This window comes from Amblyomma maculatum, unplaced genomic scaffold, assembly GCF_055883805.1.
Source record: "Amblyomma maculatum isolate TAMU_Amacu unplaced genomic scaffold, ASM5588380v1 scaffold_19, whole genome shotgun sequence".
NCBI classification, from domain to species: Eukaryota; Metazoa; Arthropoda; class Arachnida; order Ixodida; family Ixodidae; genus Amblyomma; species Amblyomma maculatum.
The window spans coordinates 2036184-2055237 of NW_028146744.1; the positions used below are offsets into that span (position 1 = coordinate 2036184).

The 19054-nt window shown below is 46.0% G+C and overlaps 1 protein-coding gene and 1 pseudogene across 1 annotated transcript in view; both read right to left on the bottom strand.

Annotated features, from left to right (window-relative positions):
* LOC146171570 (cGMP-dependent protein kinase, isozyme 1-like) overlaps nucleotides 1–19054 on the bottom strand; it is a 317967-nt gene that overhangs the window by 81382 nt on the left and 217531 nt on the right. The window lies entirely within an intron of this gene.
* Nucleotides 1711–14182, bottom strand: LOC146171571 (uncharacterized; annotated as a pseudogene).

A 19054-nucleotide genomic window follows, 5' to 3' on the forward strand; every position in this document is an offset into this window, starting at 1 on the left:
TTACCATACTGCGCTCTGCGGAATTCAACAGCCTATTTTTACTCTCTTTTAGCACTGCCCTCATTGTTCTCCCTGGGAAGGCTCCAACCAACACTCTCTTATCACCCCTTACACGTTCCAAGATATCTCGCTAGCACCTGTTCATGTTAGAATCTCCGGCGATAAGCACCTGGGCCTTCTCTCTCCCTCTCCCAACTGTTGGCTCCTGCTTTCGGTTATCTGTGTCCTTATCTCTGGGATTTTCATTCTTCCTTACTTCTTCCTTTTTTTCCGGCGTCTTAGCTGCTTCTAAATAACTCTGACGGTTCGGATCCGCCTGACCTACTTTGCTTATGCCTTCCATGCCAGTGCTGGCCCAAGCCACGTGGCCCGCATTGGAATGTTCGTCCTCGTTGGTTCCAAGGATAAAGTCGGCCCCTTTTATTTGAACTTGATTAAACTGTCCAAGCAGGTTCTGATTTTTCGCTGTTAACAAACGTACTTCATTTTCTAAATCATCCACACTAGACACTAAACTGCCCCTTTCTTGATCAAATCTATCTTGACGCGCACTCAGTACGCAACACCGACACAAAAAGTAGCTGCCTTCCGCTTCACCTACAGAGTCAAAACGCGTTTACTTGCGATTAACCTGCGCCTCACACTGAGTACACTTTACCTTCTTTTGATTGCACATCTTAAGCGCTCATCGACTGAACTATATCTATTACGAATTCTCAGAATATACAAATTGCCAAAAGAAGACACAAGAAACGACTAGCAAACAAGCGTTAAAAACCAATTCTGCGAATGCCAATAGCCTACAAAAAAATATTTATCTAAACAAGATAGCTAAATAATGAACGCCAAGAAAACCTAGCTGCCGGCACGAAAAACCAGGCCGCTAGGACCAAGAGCTAAAATCTATTCTTTAGGCTGCACCTAACCTAACTAGCTGAAAACGAAATAAAGTTAATAAAAGAAAGAACTCATCTATTTGACGCTTCGGAAGCTCCCGCTTTCGCCAGTCCGTCCGTTTCCGGTAGCCACGTGCAATCGGAGGAGCGATGGAACACGCGTCCGCACCACGCGGCTGTCAACTGTCGATTTGCTCGCAGGCATGTAGCGCCACCTGTCAGTTATCGATCCAGATAGGTTTGATGGGTGTTTAGCAGCTGCACGCGTAGCGGCGCTGCTATGCTGCTAAATACTAGGGTGCCTCAATGGTCCTGCGTAGTAAATACGGGTTGTGCTTTTTGCACTCACATCTGGTCACCTGGCAAACCGGGATGAGGGGAACACTCATGTAAAAACAGCGTAAGGAGGTGGTAGGTGCCCTTAGCTATTTTTTTGTTACTTTTCGGCTGCTGGCCTGTGGTGGACGAAATTTTTGCAATGTAGCTGGACCCCTGAACCGCACGAATGCTCCCAGGTGAAAATTCAAAGTGGGACCACTTGAAAGTGGTTTATGAAACAGGTACCATTTGCAAGTGGAACCACTTAAAAGTGGTTTCGCTTGCAAATGGTATCTGCTCCATAAACCACTTTGAAATGGTCCCACTTGCAAATGGTCTCACTTGCTACCAACGTTTTTAGATTAGGGTCTCACTTGCTGCCTAAACTAAAAACGTTGCTTGCTACATAAACCATTTGCCAATGGTTTCATTCATCACGACGAATAAATGCAAAAATAATAAATGCGGGCTACAATCATGATTTATTGCCTGAGCCTTAAAATTCCAGGGCCCTTCTTTTCATGCTTCGTCGCGTGTCTTGTATTTTCTCGGAAAGCACTGTTGCTAGTCTTGCAATCGTGAACGCCACATCGACTTGTTTCATCTTTCCCCAGTAGGTGAGCGTTTCTGAAAAGCAATAATTCCTGAATTAGAACTCCTGCAACACTGTGGCCAACATGGCTAAAACTCCACTTGCCAACCACGAGGCTGACTTTTTCTGGAGTCAGCTCCTTTCTTGGTTGAACATCAAGGTTCTTGAGGTCGGGGCGGGTGGGGGGGGGGGGACTACCCTGCCACTGTATGTTCGGCAAGCAAGTACTTCAGATCCCCAGTGTGCTTGTGCGGTGTCTTTAACGACAAGCTTTGGCGTCAGATTTTTTGATTGGAAGATCTGCTTCCCTTGAGCCTCACTTATAGTGACTCCCTTTTTCAGGTGAAACTGCAAAAATAGCAAAACTCTACCACTGCCATTTAAAAAATGCAAAGCAATCTAAAATGTATACTTATCCTGCCGTTCGCACATTCAGCAAAATTTAGCCTTTCAGAACTGCAGGCTGCAAACATGGAAAATAAATTCTGGTAAGGTCTTTCTGTTCTCTGTACATGTTTCACAATGTACCTAAATCAACCTGGCATATCCCTCTCTCATACTGTGTGAATGTGTGAATTAAAGGCTACCGAAAATTTAGGAAACACGCTAACAAGTATCATGCAGCAAGTTAACATAGTAACATTACCAATGTAATCCGTCCATCTCAAAGCCCCTGGTCTTCACCAGTGGTGTTAGTAAAGAAGAAAGATGGTTCGTTTCGCTTTTGTACCGATTACCGGTGCCTCAACAAAATTGCCTACAAGGACAATTACCCCCTTCCGCGTATAGACGACGCTCTTGATTCCCTCCAAGGTGCCGAGTACTTTTCGTCTCTTGATTTACGTTCCGGTTACTGGCAAGTGCCAATGGCCGCCTGTGACAGAGAGAAGACCGCATTTGTGACGCCGGATGGCCACTATGAATAAATGTGATGCCCTTCGGTCTGTGTAATGCTCCCGCCACATTCAAGAGGATGATGGCTAACATCTTGCAGAAGTTCAAGTGGCACATTTGCCTCTGCTACTTGGACGACATTGTTGTCTTTTCCACCGACTTCGCTACGCATGTAGAGCGCTTGCGGCAAGTTTTGGTTTGTCTTACTGACGCCGGCCTACAACTGAATCTCAAGAAGTGTCGCTTCGGTGCCAGGGAGTTGACCATTTTGGGCCACATCGTCTCTAAGGAAGGTGTTCGCCCTGATCCGGCCAAGCTGCGCGTAGTGGCGGAGCTTCATAAGCCGGTCTCGCTTAAGCAACTTCGAAGCTTCATAGGCCTATGCTCCTATGTTCTGCGCTTCCTACGGAATTTCGCTTCTATTATTGCACCCCTGACGAAGCTACTCGGGGGAAACAGTGACTTAACTACCTGGTCGGCCAAGTGTGACGAAGCGTTCACCGCATCGCGCCATCTTTTGACATCATCCCCAATCCTTCGCCACTACGACCCGACAGCACCCACCGAGGTCCATACTGATGCGAGTGGCGTTGGCCTCGGAGCTGTATTGGCACAACGGAAAAACGGCTTTCACGAATACGCCGTCGCCTACGCGAATCGTGTCCTCTCTAAAGCTGAATGCCACTACTCAGTTACAGAAAAGGAGTGTTTGGCAATTCATCATCATCATCATCATCATCATCATCATCATCATCATCATCATCATCATCATCATCAGCCTGACTATACCCACTGCAGGGCGAAGGCCTCTCCCATATTTCTCCACTTAACCCGGTTCTGTGCTAGCTTTATCCACTTGACCCCTGCGAACTTCTTAATCTCATCCGCCCCCCTAATTTTCTGCCGCCCCCTGCAACGCTGTCCTTCCCTTAGAATCTAGTTTGTTACCCTAAGCGACCATCGGTTATTCTCTCTTCGCACTACATGTCCTGCCCCTGTCCATTTCTTCATCTTAATTTCTACTAGAATGTCGGTAATTTGAGTTATTTCTCTGACCCACTTTGCACGCTTCCTATCTCTTGTGTGGGCACTAACCAAATTCCGACCCTGCCTGTACGGTTGCCAGTTTGACGTCTTCACGGACGACCACTCGTTATGTTGGCTGTCCTCTTTTAAAGACCCGTCCGGACGCCTCGAACGATGGGATCTCCGCCTTCAGGAATTTGACATCCGCGTTATGAATCGCTCTGGCCGTAAACACATGGACGCTGACGCTCTGTCTCGTTCTCCCCTCTCCAACAAACCTACGTGCTCCACGGCGGCTGATCCCGTCTTCTCGTCTCTAACCATCGCTGATATGCCTGTGGAGGAGCGCAAAACCCGTGGCTCGCATCTCTTGTCGACATTGTGTCCACTTCTAACGCTGCTGCGACTTCTCGAACTTAACGCCGTCAAGCACCACACTTTGCCCTACGAGACGGTCTTCTCTACCGCCACAATTATTTGCCTGATGGTCGACGGTGGCTTCTCGTCATTCCCCGCCATTTACGACATGAAATTTGCGCCTCTTTACATGCCAACCATCAGTGTGCCCATGCTGGTGTAGTCAAGACGTTTCAAAGAATTTCTCAACGCTACTACTGGCGTGGCATGTACGGTTATATTCGCAAATACGTCCGCTCCTGCATCGCCTGTCAGCGCCGCAAGTCATTCACACCTCGTGCTTCTGGCCCCTTACAACCCCTTCCATGCCCAGCCTATCCTTTTCATCGCGTTGGCGTTGATCATTACTGGCCACTTCCCTGCATGGTCTCTAGGAACCGCTGGATTATCGTCGGCATCGACCACATCAGCCGATATGCGGAGACCGCTGCCCTACCTGCCGCTACTGCCCGTGAAGTTGCCCAGTTTTTGCTTCATCATTTTGTCCTTCGCCACGGCTCACCACGTGAGCTACTGAGGGACAGAGGCCCAGTCATCCTTTCCTACATCGTTGAAGCTCTACTGGCCGAATGTCGAACCATACATCGGACCACAACAGCTTATCGCCCTCAACCTAACGGGCTGACTGAGCGCTTCAATCGTACTCTCGGAAATATGCTTACGATGTACGTTGCCGCCGATCAGACTACACCCCTGTCAAGCGTGCAAGTTAAAGTGTGCTTCCGCGGAGTGCACTTCGCAGCTGGAAAGAAACTTTACGCTACGCAGTGCTAAACGGGAAAGCGAAGTGCGCTCGCATAAGCACTCGTTGGTACGAAACTGTCAACTGAAAAACATGTTTTAAAAAACAAATTGGAACCTCCAAGCGCGAAGTTCAGGGAACTGCTCTTAAGAGTAGTAAAACATTCAAAAAATGTTTAAAATTTGACACTGGACCATGATTCGTAGGCCCCTTATCAACGAACACCAAGAACAATAACAACCGCCCCCTAAATGAAAATGGCGTAGCCGCAGTGGCGCACCACTCAAAATGTGGAAGTTGCGTACGCGGTTACAACACGTTTTTGTTATTTGATATTTTGCCCGTCGCTATTATAAAACATTTCATCAAATGAAAATATGTAAAAAACACGTAAAATCAACTTGAATACATTTCTTATTACATAATACATTTGTGACGAAGAAATTTCTGCCGGCGAGGCTACGCGCTCAGCCCTCGAAGTCTGTTTTGCGAACGCACTCCGACCTGAGTGCACACTTTGGCAAGTGCACTTATGTTACGCTATTTAGCAGCGGTAGAGTGCACTTTTCGTTAGTCACACTCGCCGTAAGTGCACTTTATTTTGCTCGCTTGAAGGGGGTATAACTGGGACGCTGTTCTTCCTTTCGTGACGTACGCCTACAACACCGCCACGCAGTCAACTACCGGATTTAGCCCTTTCTTCCTCCTTTATGGCCGTGAGGCACCGTCCACGATGGACACTATATTACAATATCGTCCCGACTCCTCTGAGTGGACTCCCCTTTCCGACGCTGCAAAGCATGCGGAGGAATGTCGCCAGCTGGCCCGTAGTTTAATATCGGAATCTCAAGGCCGCCGAAAGCATCGTTACGACAAAATTCAGACGCCACATGTTTTCCCTAGAGGATCCCTCGTTTGGCTCTGGGTTCTTGGCACCCCACAGGGATTATCATCGAAATTTCGAAATGAGTACCACGGTAAGCGGTGCATCCGTGGCGTAGCGGTAGAAGATCCGCATCGCATGCAAGAGGACCGGGGTTCGAATTCCGGTGCCGCGCAATTCTCCACCGGATAAAAAAAAATAATCCGCGTGTCGATGGAATTGCATAAACAGGTTTGGGGTGCGACCTGATGCCGGTGAACACCTCCGGCAACGCACTCCCTCACCAGAACAGGAGTTGGCCACCCTGGTGCAGTAATTGGCCGCACCCTCTCATGATAAGCTCCAGAAAACCCCGGCCATCAGACACCAGTGGCTGCGGAACAACTCACCACGGCGGCGGTCAGACACGTGACGCAGCAGGGGGTGCTAAGAATTTCTGGCTCCGCTGGACAGGCCGCCATTGGAAACTGACCCTGGCGACGTTTAACATTAGAACCAGGCAGTAGGCGACATGGCATTGGTTCTAGGAACAGCATGGGGGAGGTACTAGTTGAGTTTGCAGAGCGCAGTAACTAAAGCATTATGAATACCTTCTTCAGCAAACGGAAGAACCGGAAATGGACATGGAAATGTCTGAACGGGGAGGCTAAAAATGAAATTGACTTCATAATGTGTTCAACCTCAGCATTATGCAAGATGTAGTGGTAATCGGGAAAGTGCGATGCAGAGACCACAGGATGGTGAAGTCCCGAATTAGCCTAAATCTGAAGAAGGCACGCAACAGATTTGTAACAAAGAAACCCATCAACGAATTAGCGGTGAAGGGGAGGTAGGAGAGTTCTGGATCTCGCTACAGAATAGATATTCAGCTCTAACCGAGGATGGCGATACTACCCTAGAAGCAATGAACAATAATTTCAGAGATATCGTTACTTAGTGCGCGGTAGAAGTAGGCGGTAGGATAGTAAGAGAGGATACCGGTAAGCTGTCTAAGGAGACTAAAGATTTGATTAAGAAACGCCAGAGTATGAAAACTTCCAATTCAACAGACCAGATCGAATTGGCCGAGATATCAAATCTAATCAATAAGCGCAAGGTGGCCGATGTAAGGAAGTATAACATGAAGAAAATTGAGCATGCTGCAAGAACGGGGGAAGCTTTAAAGGGCTAAAGAAGAAATTGGCATAGGCAAAAACCAGATGTATGCGATAAGGGACAAGGCGGGCAACGTCATCACGAATATGGACAAGTTAGTCAAAGTAGCCGAGGAGTTCTATACAGATCGCTACAGTAGCCAAAGCAGGCAGGACAGTAATTGGATTGGCGGTAGGGAAAATCACTCAGACGTTCCACCAGTGACGAAGGACCAGGTCAGGAAAGCATTAGAAGCTATGAAAAGGAGGAAATCAGCTGGAGAGGATCAGATAACTACAGATTTGCTGAAGGACTGGGGGGATATCGTGCTAGAAAACCTGGGCAACCTGTATACGCAGTGTCTGGCGTCATCGACGGTACCGGAACCAAGGAAAAATGCAAACAATATCCTTATGCATAGGAAAGGGGACTCTAAAGACCCTAAAAATTACAGACCAATAAGCTTACTGTCTGTTACGTATAAGGTATTTACTAAGGCAATCGCTAATAGAATCAGGACAACCTCAGACTGCAATCAAGCAAAGGATCAAGCGGGTTTTCGGAAACGGTACTCGACTATCGATCATATCCATACCATTAATCAGGTGGTAGAAAAATGCTCGGAATATAACCAGCCCTTATACATAGCATTCATTGATTACGAAAAAGCATTTGACTCAGTTGAAACCTCGGCGGTGATGCAGGCATTGCGAAATCAGGGGGTTGAAAGTGCTGGAAGATATATATAGTGGCTGCACTGCAACCGTAGTTCTGCATAAAGAAAGTAACAAAATTCCCATAAAGAAAGGTGTTAGGCAAGGAGACACAATCTCCCCAGTACCATTCTCAGCTTGCTTAGAGGAAGTACTCAGATTAATATGGGAGCAGTTAGGGATAAGGCCAGTTGGAGAATACCTCAGTAATCTGCGATTTGCTGATGACATTCCCTTGCTAAGCAACTCGGGGGATGAAATGCAAATAATGATTGATGACCTGGACAGGAAAAGTAGAAAAGTGGGCTTGAAAATCAATATACAGAAGACTAAGGCAATGTTCAACAGCCTCGGGAAGGAACAGCAGTTTACATTAGGTAGCGAAGTATTGGAAGTAGTAGGAGAATATGTCTATTTAGGAGAGGTAGTAACCGCAGATCCGGACTATGAAAAGAAAATAACAAGAAGCATAAGATTGGAATGGAGCGCATTTGGCAAGCACTCGCACATTATGACTAGCAGCTTACCGGTATCGCTCAAGAGGAAAGTATACAACAGTTGCATCTTTCCTGTATTCACCTATGGGGCTGAAACGTGGAGGCTAAGAGAGTTCTACTTAAGTTGAGAACAACCCAGAGGGCTATGGAATGAAAAACTGTAGGCTAACATTAAGAGATAGGAAGCGTGCAGAGTGGGTCAGAGAAATAACTCAACTTACCGACATTCTAGTGGAACTTAAGAAGAAATGGACAGGGGCAGGACATGTAGTGCGAAGAGAGGATAACCGATGGTCGCTTAGAGTAAGAAACTGGATTCCAAGGGAAGGAAAGCGTAGCGGGGGGCGGCTGAAAGTTAGGTGGGCGGATGAGGTTAAGAAGTTCGCAGGGGTCAAGTGGATGCAGCTAGCACAGAACCGGGTTAAGTGGTGAAATATGGGAGAGGCCTTCGCCCTGCAGTCGGTATAGTCAGGCTGCTGATGCTGATGATGATGATGATGACCACGGCCCCTACCGCGTCGTTCACCAAATCTCCCCTGTAAATTATATCGTGAAGCCACTCACTCCCTCTTCGGACATGCGCCATCGCGGCCGCGAAACTGTGCATGTGACCCTCCTCAAAACATGCTACGACTCGCTCGTCTTGCCCTCGCCATAGGTCGCCAGGGTTGCTCCTCTTCGATCCCGGGGAAACAGTAGTGAATGAAGAGCGGATTTACGAAGACGAGGAAGAGGACGACGAAGTGCCGCTGCGCTGCTCGAGCTCTATGGTTTTGTGCCTTGACGGACTGTGTGCTTGTGCTGTTCGCCGTACAGCTTACAGAGGGCTATATTCCCTGTCTAGCCATCAGTAAAACCCCTTTCACGGAGCGCCAACCCTTTAAATGACGTCGTAACTTTTCGTAATCGTCGGCAAAGTCGGTCATGAATCGCAGACACTCTGGCACCCGTATCGACCTGCGCATATACAGATAGACCATCGATAGAGATCCCTATAATGTTTGTGGACGATATATGAGGCCTTGAGCTTTTCGCACAGAACGCAGTTCTCGCCTCAGGAACCGCGGAACTTAGTTTCCTGCGTCAGCAGGGGGTTGTCACCGGCGCATTGGTGACAGTGACCGGCGACGTGGAGAAGGAAAACGATGGGTCGTATATGAACGCTGTTCGGCGGCGTATGCAGGCGAAGAGGGAGCAGAACGAAACAGCGTTAGGGAGTACTCTGAAGACGCAGGTTCTGGATGCGCAGCCATGCGACGACGGCATCGACGGGCCACATGTCCAGGGCAACCACAGTAGTTGCAAATTGGGCGATTGTGCGAAGTGCGCCACGGGTTGTAACAGTGCGGATTAGCAGGATGAAGCGGAGCCGTTTGAGGAAGCGGTGCGTGGCGTAGGGCAGGCTGCATGGGTGGTAACGGCTCAAGCGTGGGCCGCGCAGCCACTGCCGCGTAGGTCAAGGGGCTGGTAGACAAGGTTGGCTATACTGTACTGGTGCTCCGACATATGCCAATGGCGCGACAGCAGGAGCTTTAGGAAGCCTGGGAAGTGCTTCTGCGACTTGTTCGCGGATAACTTGCTCCAACATTGGCACCAAAGGAGAAGAAGTGTCAGGATGATGGGGAACGAGGGCCAGTTGACGGGCAACTTCTTTTCTAACAAACTGCTTTATTTGGGGCAGCAAGGAGGACTGTTCTGCGTCAGGTGTTAGAGCTGAAAGAGGCACTTGGTGTGAGAGCGAGGAACGAGTGATTTTACGGCGCTTGCGTAATTCCTCAAAGTTTTGGCAAGCAGTGATTACGTCGACGACGGTTGCTGTATTTCTGGCCAGAAGCATCTGGAACGCGTCGTCGTCTATTCGTTGTAGATTGTGATCAGTCTTGGCATGTTCTATCATTGAAGTGTCCACGCGTTTGCAGAGGTCTACAACATCTTCAATATAGCTTGCAAAGTTCTCGCCAGGTAGCTGGGCACGGACGCGCAAGCGTTGCTCAGCGCGCAGCTTGCGCACTGCAAGCCTGCCGAAGATATCGGAAAAAATGGTCTTGAAAGCAGACCACGATGAGATATCGGCCTCGTGATTGCGGAACCACAGGTTGGCAACGTCCGTTAAGTAGAATATGACGTTATTTAATTTGAGGCCGTTGTCCCATTTGTTGTGAGTACTGACCCGCTCATATAAGGAAAGCCAATCTTCGACGTCGTGGTCGCCGGTTCCGCTGAAGATTGGAGGGTCCCGTTGGCGCAAAGCTCCAGCGCAGAAGATGGGGGACGAGGATCTTGTTGTACTAGGGGTGGTAGGGTCGGTCATGGCTGTTGTTGGTAGTGTGCAGCTGCGAAGCTCCAGGGCGGACGGAAATCTCACCTCCACCAAGTGAAAGGGGTTTTACTGATGGTTCAATAGGGAATAAAGGCCTCTGTAAGCTGTACGCCGAACAGCACAAGCACACAGTCCGTCAAGGCACAAAACTAGAGAACTCGAGCAGCGCCGCGGTACTTCGTCATCCTCTTCCTCGTCTTCGTGAATCCGCTCTTCGTTCACTACACCAAGAGCAGGTTGTTGTTGCCGTTGCAACAGTGAAGTGCTGTTCCTGTTCCCTTTGTTTGAGGTGCCTGCATAAGCAATACACATAAATAGCATAAGCAAAACCTCTAAAAGAACTAATCAGCACAATCCTTCCTGAAAGAGCTTTGTTTCACTGGAGGTGGCTAAACGTCCTGGGCAACATCAGAGCCTCCGGTGGAAGGGCACTTGTCATGGTAATCAACTGCGACATCTTAAACATAATTAACTGTTTAGCTCCAAATCAATACCTAATTTTTAACTGACTGCTACAGCTTGTCTTATAGGGAACTTTTGAATGTATTGTAACTAAGTACCGGTTTATGAAGGGCTCAATGAAGTGGGAATGGATACCTAAGCTGCATTGCGCTTGCGCTCGTCCCGTGCTACGTGTCCCTCTTACTTTTGTGTCGTGTTTGTTGCGCAATTTCACCATAAGCTGCCAACTCCATAATCTAAATATCTGTTTGGCATACAAAAGCAGTTTCGTCAAAATAAAAATTTAATACAACAAAGTCTCATAAAAATCCCTCGTCATTCATATTAGCACAATTATGTAGCTTTTTACTTTAGCCTTCAAGAATTGGTAACTTCGTCAGCAACAGATGTTAGCAAATTGTTAATATAAAAGGATACCAGCCAGCCATTCCTCATGACTGTAGGCAGAATTTCGGAAACCTCGTTTAACCTGAATCATGCAAAGAGCTTGGTGATGGTGTAGCATGAGTACAAGTCCCGATTTGATAACCGAAGATATGTTAGAGGTACCTTTAAGGTGGCCATGTTAGTAAAGAGCTTTCAATAAATTGTGTATGCTAGTTTAATATTCATTCTACAAGTGAATCGTAGAACCAACTTCATCATCATCACCCTGATTATACCCACTGCAGGGGGAAGACCTCTCCCATATTTCTCCACTTAACCCGGTTCTGTGCTTGCTGAATCCACTTGACCCCTGCGAACTTCATAACCTCATCCGCCCACCTAACTTTCTGCCGCCCCCTGCTATGCTTTCCTTCGCTTGGAATCCCGTTTGTTACCCTAAGCAACCATCGCTTATCCTCTGTTCGCACTACTTGTCCTGCCCATGCCCATTTCTTCTTCTTAATTTCCACTAGAATGTCTGTAACTATAGTTATTTCTCTGACCCACTCTGCACGCTTCCTATCTCTTAATGTTACCCTTACCATTTTTCGTTCCATAGCCCTCTGGGTTTTCCTCAACGTAAGAAGAACTCTCTTGGTTAGCCTCCACGTTTCAGCCCCATAGGTGAGTACAGGTAAGATGCAACTGTTATATTCTTTCCTCTTTACCGATACCGGTAAGCTGCTAGTCATAATCTGTGAGTGCTTGCCAAATGCACTCCGTCACAATCTTATTCTTCTTGTTATTTCCTTTTCATGGTCCGGATATGTGGTTACTACCTGTCCTAAATAGACATATTCGCCTACTACTTCCAGTACTTCATTCTTATTGTAAACTGCTAATCCTTCCCGAGGCCTTTGAATATTACCTTAGTATTCTGCATATTGATTTTCAAGCCTACCTTTCTACTTTTTGTGTCTAGGTCATCAATTATTACTTGCAGTTCATCCTCCGAGTTGCTTAGGAAAGCAATGTCATCAGCAAATCGCAGATTACTGAGGTATTCTCCATCTACCCTTATCCCTAACTGCTCCCATTCCAAGTCTCTGAATACATGCTCTAAGCAAGCTGTGAATAGTACAGGGGAGATTTTGTCTCCTTGCCTATGACCTTTCTTTATGGCAATTTTGTTACTTTCTTTACGCAGAACTATGGTTGCTGTGCAGCCACTATATATATCTTCCAGCACTTTCACGTATGGCTCGTCTATCCCCTGATTTCTCAATGCCTGCATCACCGCCGAGGTTTCAACTGAGTCAAATGCTTTTTCGTAATCAATGAATGCTATGTATAAGGGCTGGTTATATTCCGAGCATTTTTCTATCACCTGATTGATGGTATGGATATGATCGATAGTAGAGTACCGTTTCCGAAAACCTGCTTGATCCTTTGCTTGGTTGCAGTCTAAGGTTGTCCTGATTCTATTAGCGATTACCTTAGTAAATACCTTATACGTAACAGACAGTAAGCTGATTGGTCTTTAATTTTTAAGGTCCTTAGAGTCCCCGTTCTTTTGAATGAGGATAATGTTTGTATTCATCCATGGTTCCGGTACCGTGGATGACACAAGGCACTGCGCATACAGGGTGGCCAGTTTTTCTAACACGATATCCCCCCCGTCCTTCAGCAAATCTGTAGTTATCTGATTCTCTCCAGCTGATTTCCCCCTTTTCATAGCTTCCAATGCTTTCTTGACCTCGTCCTTCATCACTGGTGGAACGTCTGACTGTTTTTCTCTACCGCCAATCTCGTTACGGTCCTGACTTCTTTGGCTAGTGTTGAGATCTGTATAGAACTGCTCGGCTACTTTGACTATCTTGTCCATATCCGTGATGACGTTTCCCGCCTTGTCCCTCATCGCATACATCTGCTTTTTGCCTATGCCCAATTTCTTCTTTACCGCTTTAACGCTTTCCTCGTTCTTTACAGCATGCTCAATTTTCTCAAGACCCAACTTGCCACTGTCCAAATGGGTCGCAGCTTTTGGCAGGATGCTCACTGTCCGAATCTCGAAAGCTTGTTTCTTGCGGAGTGTTTGCTCCTCAAGTAGATTGTGCATTGAAACATAATGGTTAGCTTATTTGAGCCACACTTCTCGACCAAACGTATTCTAAAAAAAAAATCATTTCCACATTTAAAGAGCATTAACAAACTATCTCAAACCATGAAGCCACTTTACAGTAAGCTAGGAAGATACTGGTAACATACTTGTGAACAGCTTCCCATTAATACAGTCTTGCAGTGATTAATTTATTCCATGCAGCTTTTCGTTCTCTTCACACTTCTTATATCGCTGGCGCCAGTGCCTTGCGTCTTGCTTAGCGAGCACAAGCTCGGACTCGGCAACAACGCATTCGCCATTGTCGCTGCTGGATGTAGATTCGCGGCAATTGTTTCGCGCCTGAAAAAAATAAGTTACAACACAAGTTATGAAAGTTTTTTGCCCGGTGCACTTACAGCAGCACAGCTGGATACTTCCTTATTTTTCCTTTTGGAATTTTGAAGCTGCTTCTTCAAGATGCGGTCATATGCTTGGCTCTTTGCAGCCACCTGTTGATCTTTTTGATTCTTTTGTTCCTGAAATGCAGTGAATCCCTATTAAATCTTTCTGCTATCTAAATTGCGTATCAAACATACCCGCTTTGCCTTCTGCAGCAGAGGCACGTGATCGTGGTCACTGGCGTCCACTTCATATTCTGATACCGGAATCTTTGTCTTCCGAACACGTTTTGGCTGCTGCTTTTTTTGCAGTACTTCTTCAGTCTCTGCGAAAAATCGATACGGATCAGTTAATGTTCGCCTTTAGGTGTGTATAGGCAGAGAAACAATTTTAAGAAAACAAGTCTACTAACCTGCCAACATCAAAACTTGTGGCGGATAGTGACTGGAGTTGTAGTTTTCCGGGTCTCGCCAAAAGGACAAGTACACGAACTTCGGATCGAAGTCCGTGTTATCTACAGATTTGAACTCTGATATCAACGGTGGGTACACGGTGAAATTTTCCGTCAAGATTGCTCAAAAAACGCCCCAGGGCATACGTGTTTAGAGCGGCAAGCACAATTAGGAACGAGATGGATAACAACAAAAATACGTTAACACGTTCGTGACAGCCGCTTGGCTTGGATTGGCTGCGCTTTCAAATATTCGGCCAGTTTAAACAATTTTCGTTTAAATCAAAGTAGCAAATGCATGATATTGTTGCTCATATTTTACACTGGGCTAGCATAAAAAATTTCTTATATTTTAAAAACTATTCTTAGAAAATGTATAGAAAAAGAAATACATATTGGTGTTCATAAACATTATTTTTTTTTCTATTATGGCTACTTTAATCCAATCGAATCTGGGCTTGTGTCTTTAGTCTCCCCAAGGCTATACCCAAGGCCCATTTCGTGCTGCTTTTGTTGTCTCGTGGTTTTGAGGCGGCCGATTAGAACTTAGAATGATCCCTGCAAAAAAAAAACGCAAAGCTCGCAAGCGGTATTTAGAGCCTGATGCCGCGGATTACGAGGCCATCCCGAGGTCTACATTGCATAGGATTATGACGGAAGGTTGCACCAGTGGGACAGACTCGAGCATGTAATCATCTGCTTCTGATTCATACAGCAATCTCTGTAGGGAACTAGAAGATTCCGTGGAGTGCTTAGATGAAGTTCTCGACTTTACAGATGAAGTTCCGAACTGTACAGATGAAGATCGCAACACAGGAAATTCTTTTCTTTCTGGCCATTCGCAAACGCACTCCAGCAGGCAGTTCACTGAATTGGTGACACCGCTAAGAAATAGAACTTCGCTCTCTGTTGGAGACGCTCTCGTTATCATCATGGATGAAGCTATTGAAGATGTGGCATGGACAAACATAGAAAGGTTGCTGAAGAACAAGCTTCTGCCCTACTGAAAAATCCTGTATAAAATTCGTACAGGAAATCGTATACAGGTTTACTGTACAGGATCTGGTATACAGGATTGGGGGCTATTTCAGCAAATTCCTGTACTGCAATGGAATGTCCGGAATGAAACCGCACGGATCTCTGATACCGGAATGGCCTGTATGGTTGAAGGCCCTCGTTTCCGGAAAGAAACGCGTCGCCAGGGTGGAAAAAGCATGAACAATATAAAATAAAACGACTACATTTAAAATAATAAAAAAAAAATAAAAAGAATTTTGCTACCTAATGTGGAATCGAACATCGGTCCTTATGGTCTTTAGACGGGCACCTTAACAAAAAAAAAAAGAACACTACCCTACGGTGGATTACGGTTACAGTGGTTATTATTCAGTATATGTAGCTACTTTTGCTCTTTCGTACTTTTATATTTTCCTTGGCAGTAGAATTTGTGGCCGTAATTCACCGATCGTCCTTTAAACATGCTGAATATCTTTGCAGGCTATCACGAGGGTTCACAAATGTGCCGTATCTTTATAATGCGTCGCTTTATTGAAGCAAACCTCAAGATATTATAATTTACTAGTGCTGATGTGTTTTTCATCGTCTACGAACGCTTGTAAGTTTTCCTACATACAGAGATATCCAGTGCACTAATACTTGTAATACTGGGCGTTTCAGCTTCACGTGCTACCAGCGGAGCCTCGATGTCAATGAATACACTTCCGACTGAGCGGTTTCAATATGTAAACATTCGAGAACGCGTCGCCCGGTGTGCGGCTATCTGCGCATCTTTCGATGGTCAGCGATGTTTGTTTATTTTTTCTCGAACAGTTTTTTTGTCATTGCTAGCGAAACGATACGTTCGTACTTCTACTTTCGTGTTGTAGGCGGCAGATCTTCAGTCGCAGATATGAAGACGCACCGCAAGATCGTACGAGCTGCAGCGACTGTTGTACGCGCAAAAGCGACGCGACGCGCGTATATTTCCAAAAATGAACCAACTCGCCCAAAAAGAAGTGTTAATGCTTGCTAGCGCACACTTCGACGGCTTCGCATTTTCGAGGTATTTGGGAAACGAAGCGTGCCCTTTATATACAGAACAGTTGTATAACATGTTTGGTATCATGCTTATTTAGTGCGCTGGCGTGTCCGGCATGGTCATTCTGGTTGAGCTTCGTCGATCGGCCCGGCTTCTGTTCAGAAGCGGAATACTCTGCCTGGTATCAGTTCCAGAAATGACGCGCTCGTACGGTTTCTGGTTAATTGATACAGGCTGAACACTACAGAACACCACTACATTTCAAAAAGGAAAAAAAAGAAAAGAAAAAAACAAAAAAACAAACAAAAAGGAAATAGAAAAGGAAAAAAAATTTACTTGCGATTCGAACTTCGGTCTTTGAAGCCAGCAAGCACGCACTTTAACGACTACACCACGGCAGGACACGGTGATAGCGGTTATATATCTCGTTATGTAGTCGAGATTGCTCTTTTGTAGTTCGTGTATTTTTGTAGGGTGTAGAATTTGTGGTCGTAACTGAATGATCGCCCTTTAAACACCCTGCATCTTTTTCCTGGCTATCACGAAGGGTTATCCGTGTACCGCATCTTTACAATGTATCGCTTTCTTGCAGACAAACCTCCGAATGTCACAATTTACTAGTGCTGATGTGTTTTGTCATCGTCTGCGAACGCATGCAATTTTTGCTACATATAGGTATATGCGGTGCACCAACACCTGTAATACTGCTTCGTTTAGCTTCACCTGCTGCCAGTGGAGCCGCGACGACAATGAATTTGCTTCTGACCAAGTGTTTTGCATGCGTAAACACTCGAGGAAGCGACTCCCGATGTCCGGCTGACCTGTGCATATTTCGATGGTCAGCGATGTTTCATTTATTCTCGAGCGTATTTTATCCGCGCTAACAAAACGCTACGTTCTTGCTTGCACTTTCGCGTTGAAGGTGGCAGAGCTTCAGTCGCAGATTATGAAGATGCACCGCAAGATCGTACAAGCTGCAGCGATTGTTGCACACGCAAAAACAAAACGCGATGCATGTATGTACTTGCTAGCGCACACATCCACGGCTTCATATCTTCTAGGTATGTACAAAACAACGCGTATTCCACATATACAGAAAAGTTTTAACGTATATTATGTGTGGTTTCATGCTTATTTAGCGTGAAGGCATGTTCCGACGTGGTCATCCTGGCTGAGCTTCACGATCCGCCCGCCCGAGTTGTACTGAGAAGCGGAAATACTCTGTCCCGTATCAGTTTCATTCATATCGGATTTGTCCGGTTTCTGTTAAACCGGACATGACCTGTCCTGTATATGAGCTCAATACAGGACTGGTCCGCCCTGTTGCATATCCATACCGGACTGGGATGTCATATATAAGTTGCATATTGGAAATGGTCTGCCCTGTATTAACACGATACCGGACTGGATCGTCCGGATTGAGATTCATACCGGACATGACCTGTCCGATATAAACTCGTTTAAGCTTCATACAACTCTGGTCCGCCCTGTTTCATATCCATACCGGACTGGGATGTCATATATAAGTTGCATACTGGAAATGGTCTGCCCTATATTAACTCTATACCGGACTGGACCGTCCGGATTGAGATTCATACCGGACATGACCTGTCCGATATAAATTCGTTTAAGCTTCATACAACTCTGGTCCGCCCTGTTTCATATCCATACCGGACTGGGATGTCATGTATAAGTTGCATACTGGAAATGGTCTGCCCTGTATTAACTCTATACCGGACTGGACCGTCCGATTTGAGATTCATATCGGACATGACCTGTCCGATGTAAACCCGTTTAAACTTCATACAGGTCTGGTCACACCGGCATCAAATTTATACGGGATAATACAGGACCGGTTCAAGCCCGTTTGTCGTGATACGGGATTTTTCACTAGGGTGGGAACGAACAATCTTCCAGACAGCAAATATCTTTTCCGGAAATTTGCTGGTGCATTTCCTGTTGTCATTGCATTTCATTTCTACTGCCCAACATGTCAAATTTTGCTCAAAACTACACCGGGCAACTTGCAAGCCAGACAGGGAATCTCGCCGGCGTGTTCGGTGTGTGGATAACAGTTATCCCGAAGGGATTTAATGTCGAAGGGCAGCTACTTTGTTCGTCTGCCGCTGGCGACACAGCTAGCCTCGGTACTCGCGGACGAAACTGTGCGGGAAAAGCTAATAGAATTCCTGGAAAACCTGAATTCACTCAGCGAGACAGCGAACTCTGACTTAACTGACGGGCAATTATATCGAAAGCAGCGTGCTAGACTAAATTGTGGTCATCACGATTTGACAGTCTCATTAAATGCAGATGGCAGTCCAATTTTCAAATCGGCAAACTATGCCATTTGGCCAGGCAGCTAACAATCAACGAGCTGCCACGTCTCCTGCGATGGCGATCCATCATTTTCCCACTTTTGTGGTACGGCAACAAACACCCAAATATGACGCTACTCCTTTAAGCCTTCTGGATCAAAATGGAGAGAGCGGCCCAGGAAGTCATTAATTGGAAAGCCAGGGATATAGCAGTAACCTCCAGTGAGTTTCGTACATTTTATTTTCCTTATGAGATATAAAGTATTGGTATCTAAAAATGCAAAAAGATATTGCTCACAGTTCCTCAATTCAAATAGCACTTAGGACTTGAACAAACTCTGTCTTGTCTAGCAAAATTGTTCAGGCAATTTTGTTTTTAAATAAGTTTTGCATAAGGTGCATGACAGTTGGAACTCTTCTGGATGATCATGCAAATCTTTACTTTGCCTAACATCATTCTAATAAATGTGTGCAATAAGCTGATGAT